Consider the following 7427-nt stretch of genomic DNA (forward strand, 5'->3'; position numbering starts at 1 on the left):
AATTATGGTAAGGCAATGGATGATTGTAAATCAAATGAGTTGGCTCAACTCCATTCATTAAGGTTATTCAAATTCAAATGAAATGTGTTGGCTCAACATATGTTTTAAAGGTTCCTTTAACTCAGTTACTATAGCATGACCCAGTGTAGTGCAATACAGCCCGCCCAACTAATCTGCAATGTTTAGGACCAAATCATTGATGTAACTTCATTAAGATGAATGTAAATCTAGTTGAAACCACCTTATTTTACAGTGGTACCTTCACACTACCTGATTCAGTAGGTCCAACTCACTAAAAGCAAGTTAGCTCAACAAATATGCTTCATGCTAAAAGACAGCTAGTTAATCGTTTGTAATCCTTTCCATTATTTATGACGTTAATTCAAAGACATATTTTCAAGCGTTAATCAAGCATTTTAAGATAGCACTAGGTGAAAGTGTAGGAAGAACACTCAACAATTAGAAAAGGTACAACACAATTGTATTTTCAGAATTGTTATACATCGTTTTTTTACACAGCACAAAACACAGCTGAGTTGGACATTGAAATAAAAAAACAACTACAAAAAGGTTACAGTTTCATTTCCCAGCCAATTCTTTACAACATAAAACATGTCAGTATAGTTGCTCAACTTAGAGAACTGTAACAATATAAATCTTTTCTACTGCAGACTTTAAACACTCATTTTCCATGTGAAACTTTGCTCAACTTAGCAGCGAGTTTCATATTGAGAACTTGTGCTTTCTTTGATAAGTTCTTTCCATCCAATTTCATTATTATTTTCTGTATTACTTCAAAGGTATGCTTGAGTTACTGAGCAAGTTGAGTGCTGATCGCACTAAACTTGAGGGTAGCTCAAGTTTAGTGCATAGATTAGTCCCAGCAGCATCACTATTGCAGAAGATACACTGCCCAAGCTGTTCATAACTTCCACCTCCTCCAGGACAATCCCAACATCCAGATGTGCATCGGCAGCCTCTGCACCCTCTGCTCAAATGACGATTCCGAGGACAGCCTCGGCTTTGGCCATTTCTGCGCATTCATCAACGTCCTAAGGGAGTTAGGGAAGGGTATTGGGGGAGAGACAATTCACATGTAATTAAATAAATAAATTAAGACTGACATTGATTGAGTCACTCATGGACCTTAGTTGGTGAAAGTATTTTAACAACTCTTAGGAGTTCTATTGTAAACACAAAGAGAATTTAACATACCATGTACTCCCTCACCAGCTTCTCTGGATCTTCATTTAGGTACACACAGACATTTGAGGATGCACTCTCGTCTGACCTCAGCAGTGTCTTCCTAAATATGCAGATCAAAAACAATGAGAACAATCTCAAAACTCCAGCAGTATAGGTTCACACACTTGAAAACATAGCTACATTCAAAGGAAGTGACAACAAAAGTGATCAGTGGCTTGCAGTCTATTTGAAAGATATTTAAAATTGTTAGTATCCCTTCATTATGCCATGACTAAAATGGAGTTTAACATCTCATTTAAACATCTAACTGAAGCTGTTAGAGGTTTAAATAAAGACATGAATATATCACCAAAGAAATATGTGAAAAGTACAGAATGGTCAACACAGTCTATATCCTTCTACTTAAATGAATATGCAAAGCATTCCATGTCTTACAAGTACATGGACAGTCTATGTGTGGGCATGGATAACGTCTCATATGCCGGTGTTTAAGTGTAAATGTTTTAACAGGTCATATCTACGAGACAGAGAGAGACTACACTCCTTACATTTCCACATCCCCACGCAAATAAAGACAAATAAAACAGACTGGCCAAATAAATGTTTAGCTGAACTCTAGCTCTATAAGCTCTCTAACACTACATTCAGTCACTTTAGATCTGGCAAAACTTACTATTAGCCACTGAAATCTATAACTTGATAGCCGATGAGCCCCTTGACCAGTACTTACGCAGGTGGATTACAGACAGGTGATGTTCTGAAAGAGATCAGATATATTTTCAGCCATTAAAATATGCAATTCATACTGAACTGAGTTGTATCTTTTAGTACAAGTCCCTTGAATGCCTCATGAATATAACCACTGGACACTTGTATGCAAGCACATATGTGCAGAACAATGGTGAATTGAACATGGTAGAAAGCAATAGTAACAAAGGTCAAAATGAGCACAAACAATCAACACAAAAAACATCAACATTTCAAATTAAACCAATGAACTTCAATATTGTTTCTGAGCTACAATTATTTGGGGACAACAAAGAAGAGTCCAAAAAACCCCAACATCTTTACAGCAGAGGAATATGTATTTTAAAGAAAAAAAATAGAAAGCTCAAGTCTGTAATAATGGATAATCCATTGAGAGTTTTAGCCTGACAAAATATACAAGAAATCCATAACTAACAGGTATTTTAGGAACATTTAACAAAGCTCAGAAAGCAATGCTTTCTGCAGGTTTCACCGACTGAAATGTAGGACTTTTTATTACCATAATTAATTAAGAATCTCGATGATGATAGAAAGGTACCAAAGTGTGTGTGTGTGTATCTACATTTACCTCCATAGTAACATTACTGAAATAGAATTAAAATAGTTAGAAATAGACTGATGTTAGATCAGTGTGTTAAAAATCCACTAAACCTCCAGGGAGCTCAGGAGGAGCAAAACTGTGACATTTCCGGGTCCATTTGTGTCTCTGGCAGCAGCTTTGTGACCCTTACACTACATATGGCTCTGCAGAGTTTTTTCGCACAGAATGTACCTAACATGGTGCGGCGATAAATGTAAACAAAAAGCTATCTGCCTTAACCTAACCGACTTAATCTACAGAACATGAAATAATGTGACACAAGTATGGAACAAGTAGAAAATGGTGCAAATGGTAGAGAAATTTTAAGTTACATATTTTTATATGGATTTAGATGAAAATAGTTTGACTCTTACCTTCTTCAAATTAAGTAGATGCACGCCAGGAATCTCCCCTCTGCCCTTGAAAAAACCCAACAAGGTGCGAGCCAGTTATCTCGCGTGATTTTCCGTAATCTCTTGATGTCGCTGGATCCTCTTCAGCGGGAGATGAGTCTGACACAATAGCGCTTTGGAACTGACGTCACTGTGTTTTTTTTTATTAGATTAACTTTGACAAATATTGATATTGAATAAAATAAAATAAAAAAACATATATATATATATATATATATATATATATATATATATTTAAAAAAAAAAAAAAAAAAAAATATATATATATATATATATATATATATATATATATATATATATATATATATATATATCTTGGCACAGCCAAGATACTGCGCAGGACCCTCAAGCTCCCAGGCCTCTGGTAGAGGCCTGGGAGCTTGAGGAATTAGATGTATTCAAGTTGAGATAACGTCATTCAATCACGTTAGTTCAGTTGAGAGAAAAAACCGATTGTCTCGCGTGTTCTCGCGTGATATCCCGTGATCTCACTCGTTGTCCTCAGCACAATATCAGTCTAACTATAATGAATCATGTTCGCTCAACATGATTCAATTTTATAAATGTGAATCGTGAAATATCTTGTTTATCCAACATGATTTTATCACGTTTTCGCTTCAAACCCAACATTATTGTGTGAAAGGTACATGATATTTTTTTGTTAATGTAATACGCCCCGACGTTCTTTTTTTTTGGCGGAAGATCTAGCTGACGTAATTGAATCACGTTATCCCACCTTGAATACATTTTATTCCATTTGCGAGAAAAACCGATTGTCTTGCGTATTCTCGCGTGATATCCCGTGATTTCCCGTAATCTTGCGTGAACTTGCGTGATATCGCGTGATCTCACTCGTGGTCTTCAGCATAGGATCGGTCTGACTATAATGAATCATGTTCGCTCAACATGATTCAATTTTATAAACGTTGAAGTTGTGGAATATCTTGTTTATGCAACATGATTGTATCATGTTTTTGGCTCAAACATGCAATTATTTAGTTAACAGTACATGATATTCTTTTGTTAATGTGATAACCCCTGAGGTTCCTTTTTTACAGTGTAACTCTGAGAAATAAAGAGTTAAGAGTGAAATAACTTGTCCTACATGACCAGAGTAGTTGTAAGAACTGCTGGTAGGAGTTTCACCTCAATTGGATCATATTTGATGAAAACAGGGGGATGCAAATTTTGGCAAGCTAGAAATCCATATTGCAAAAATTGCATCCCCTGCTAACTTGGAAATTACATTTTTTCTACATAATGACACTTGTTCCCTGAGTTACCACTATAAGTTTCATATGAACAGGACAATAGACAGGGAATGCAAATATTAGCAGGCTCAGAAATTAAATGCACTCCCCTACATTAATACACTAGACAGCTAAGCGTGATATAAAAATGTTCTACGTAATTGGGATTGGGCCTCGGTTTTGTAAAGTTTTAAGCTATTATGGTGTTAAAAGAAAAATCTTGGAATTTCAAAGCAGCTGCGGAGAATTGTTCATCAGACACTGAAGAACGTTCGACAAATATGGCTCAATAAACGTGAAAAAATCAGTGTTTATTTCAATTAATTTGCGAAATAAAACCCACAATTTTAGCGCTTACATTATTAATAAACGTGATAATGTTACTAATATCTTTAAAAGTTTCCTCTTCGGTCGGATTTCAGCCCGTTTACTCATCAATATGCGAGAGTTTAGAGCGATGCGCGCTCCCGCGACAGGGGATGCAATTCTCGGCAGGCATGCATTTCTCGGCATAACACCGGTAGCGTGAAAAAGGTCTATCGGTCTCATACCATATCATACTGTCACACAATATAGTGAAAGTATTTTTGTTGTTGTTGTTGTTTTTCCATTAAATCTTACAGTATATACGATTCAGCTAATATTTATTTATACTCTGAATAGGTTTAGATTTATCTTTTTTTTTCATTCAACCAGAAAGTTTGTCCACGGTATGAAATGAGACAGGCATCACTCAAAAGTTTATAAATCAATGCAAAAGAAGAAATGGTTTGGAGGAAATTATCTGATCCGTCTTGATTTACATGACTGTCCTTCCTAGTCAGAGAAAACATGCTGATACAAATAAATATTTCCAACATACTTTAAAACCTAAAAGCATATGTAAAGAAAAAGTGTTGAAAGGATTTATCAGTCATTTACACTATAAAAAGGCTGCTATAAATATGATCCACATTATGTTTGTGCAACTGTTAACTATGTGGCATATTTATTATATAAAATAAAATAAACACTGTTTTTAGTGCATACTTTATGAACCTAAGTGAAACTGTTCAGCCTCTCATTGACATTTTACAGTTTAAGACTACAAAAACCAATTTGTTTGGACTAGAATTATGATTGGTGTGTAACTTTTTTAATTATGATGGCTTTTCATCAGCTCTGCGTTATGTGAATACGAGACCAGGAGACAGGATGAAACAAAATGTAATTTATCTGTATGAAACAAACTATAAAATAATCAGGAACCAGGTTCATCACAGGCAGTACAGCACCTTAGGGGGAGATTTTATGTCCGCAACAAACTAACAGAACATTTTACAGGACCGTTACAATGTTCTCAGTGAACCTACCTCGCGCCCCTCTCTCATGAACTGGCAACGAGATTATCTGTGTTCACTATATTTAACGTTGCCAATCACCAGGAGGGGGTGCTGTTTCACCCATTACACCTGAACCCAAACTTGGAAGAAATGACAAGTGAAATTCTTTACAACATTAACTATATTACACAGGCTCATTTATCCATGTGCCACAAGGTTTCCTTGTTCAAAAGGGAAAAGGATCCTGTTGTTACCTCCCTCAGTGACCAAATATAAGTATATTCCATAGCTCTATATCAACTTTATTTCCTCACCTCTAAATCTTCTCTCAGTAAATACATTAAACTGAACATGCTTAAATTGTGGTTGTTGGGGGGGGGGGGGGGGGGGGGGGGTTCAGTTTTTATTTCAGTTTTTTTTATTTATTTATTTAATTTATTTTTTACAAAAATGCTGCGTGAGCTGCTACTGAGATTTTTATTTTCTAAAACGTGATTTTCGTTTTTTGCCACCAAGGGGCGCTAATGAAACACATATCAGTCGGTCGTGTTTCATCCAATTTAACAAAAAAAAAGTATTAACACTTATAAATATTATTCAATGCTTAGTCCTGAATAGAAATTATTACATGAGTGTAATCTAATCATGTCTAGTTTGTTCATAATGTTTCAAATAATTATATAAAACATATTTATATGAAATATATGTTCACATAAATGAACATACATATGTACCCTCAATGTACCTTCAGGTGTACATTGCAAGAATCTGTATTTCGTCAATCAATATGATTGGCTTTTTTTTCTCTTCATCAGGAAAATTTATTTAAATTAAACATCATTGCAGGGAGAATGATGAGGCCAAACAAAAACGTTACTGAAAAAAAAAATTAAATAATGCATTTATTTTTACCACAACTATATATATCTGGATAAGATAAGGCATATCAAAGAGATGATTTTCTTTTTGCTTTTCCAAAACAACAAAAAATTCTCTGATGTGATTTCAATAGATTCCTGATCAAAATCATGAGACTCTTGTGTTCCTGTTTTCTTCTGGGTCATAGTCGGGCAAAAATATTTCTGAAGAAGAAATAGGCGCAAAGTATTAAGTAGTCAAAGTATCAGAATAACATGCAAACTTAAATCATAGCCTTAAGAAGTCTAAATCTTCACACAAATATTTCCTTCATGCGTTTTGTGAAAAGCGTTCACACCACTATAACTAGGCAAAAAGGCTTTCTGGCTTTGGGCATGGCAGGATCGTTGGGATCTACAAGCAGGATTTCTGATGGCAAAGGCTGGACGCTGTAAGTAGTTTTAAATCTCTTAAAAGTTCCTGTGGGCCAAGACTTGGTTATAATTCAGCAGAACACCCAAATACGTGTCATTTTACCCCAGTCTTGAAACTTGGAGTAGGAGTGCATATATTTAGTTTAAGTATTTTGTTGCTGTTTCACTGGGATTTTGTTTCTTTTTTTTTAACTACAGACTGCAGGGAGAAAAATGGACTATTTGTGCGGATATATTTAAATCCCAAATGTTTTTTGCCAGGTGAACATTTTAGTGTCGTCAAATCAAACCAATAATCACTATCATTAATTACTTTGTAAAATACCTTTCTGAAGTACATTTGTTAGAAATGTTCTATCAATGTAGCTTTTTACAATGGATTTTCTTCAGCTTTTTACGCTAACAGTCTTTGGTTGCGTAAGCCAAATGTCAGGTGGATAATTATTTCACCAGGTAAGATGTTCAATGATTTCTTTGTCTTTCTCTCTCTCGCTCTTTCCCTCTCCTTGTCTGAAACATTATAGTACAGTGCAGTAGAAATGTGTCATACACAGTGCCCACTAACAAGGCCTTAACAAGCAACCCACTCACCTCTG

General features: G+C 35.3%; 1 long non-coding RNA gene across 1 annotated transcript; it reads right to left on the reverse strand.

Moving 5' to 3' along the window:
* Positions 1 to 464: 464 nt before the first annotated feature.
* On the reverse strand, positions 465 to 3103 carry LOC129363999 (uncharacterized). The gene is made up of 4 exons (XR_008606386.1): positions 2929 to 3103; positions 1880 to 1963; positions 1216 to 1306; positions 465 to 1052 (listed from the first exon to the last, which is right to left on the reverse strand). It is a non-coding gene; the product is annotated as an uncharacterized LOC129363999 (long non-coding RNA).
* Positions 3104 to 7427: the final 4324 nt, after the last annotated feature.

The sequence above is a fragment of the Poeciliopsis prolifica genome, unplaced genomic scaffold (genome assembly GCF_027474105.1).
Source record: "Poeciliopsis prolifica strain line A6 unplaced genomic scaffold, Auburn_PproV2 SCAFFOLD011, whole genome shotgun sequence".
NCBI lineage: Eukaryota > Metazoa > Chordata > Actinopteri > Cyprinodontiformes > Poeciliidae > Poeciliopsis > Poeciliopsis prolifica.